This window comes from Hipposideros armiger, unplaced genomic scaffold (assembly GCF_001890085.2).
Source record: "Hipposideros armiger isolate ML-2016 unplaced genomic scaffold, ASM189008v1 scaffold_312, whole genome shotgun sequence".
Taxonomy (NCBI): Eukaryota; Metazoa; Chordata; class Mammalia; order Chiroptera; family Hipposideridae; genus Hipposideros; species Hipposideros armiger.
Window position 1 is genome coordinate 2028718 of NW_017731662.1, and position 905 is coordinate 2029622.

The window sequence follows — 905 nt, forward strand, 5'->3', positions numbered from 1 at the left end:
CAGCTAAGCAACTTGATAGAAGTAAAATAATCAAGATAGAAAATCCTAAGCAAAATTTCCAAAATGTATGCATTAATACCCAAAACAGCAACAATTGAAATCCATAACCAATTTAAGACCACTCTGATGATGCCCTGTTAACTTTCTTCCCAGGTGCTCAAGCAGGAAACCTGGAACTCATCTTCTGTCCCTCCCTTATTGACCTCCCACCTGTGATCCATCCAGCAGCAGGTGCTCTTAAGTTCTGCCTTCACCCTAGGCCAAGCCACCTGGCCTCTCATCACCTTCCAACTGGTCTCCCTGCTTAACCTCCATGTCCTCCTCATGCTTCTCATCCTGATCCCAATTCATTCTTTACACAGCAGCTAGAAAGTCATCTGAAAATCTTGAATCTCATTAGATCATTACCCTGCTTAATACATTCCTATGGTCCCCATTGTACCAGGATAACATACAGAATCTGTCACATGACCACAAGATCCTGGAGGTTCCCTTCCAGTCCCTTCTCTAATACCATCTTTCATCATGCTCCCCTTCATAAGTGGATTGGGACCCAAACTATATCCTGGTTCCTCAAACTACATCTGCTTTACCAGCCTCCACATAGAATACACTTTGCATTCATTCTTTTCTTGGCTTGCACCTATCATGGGTCAAAGATTAAAGGTCATTTCCTCCACAGAGGCCTGCTTTGACCCATCCCACAATCTAAATTTTGTCCCTCTTGTCTTACTCTCTCATAGTCTTTAGTCTTTTATTTCATGGCACATGTATGATTATACATGTAAATTTGTGTTTGTTTAAGGCTTGAAGCATCATGAAAATATGGACCACGTGTGTTTGATTCATCACAGTGTACCTAAGCTTCACATCCTGACATCTGAGGTTTGTTATAAATACATCTA

General features: G+C 41.4%; 1 pseudogene; it reads left to right on the plus strand.

Moving 5' to 3' along the window:
- LOC109392052 (CCA tRNA nucleotidyltransferase 1, mitochondrial-like) overlaps positions 1–308 on the plus strand; it is a 10199-nt pseudogene extending 9891 nt beyond the window's left edge.
- Positions 309–905: the final 597 nt, after the last annotated feature.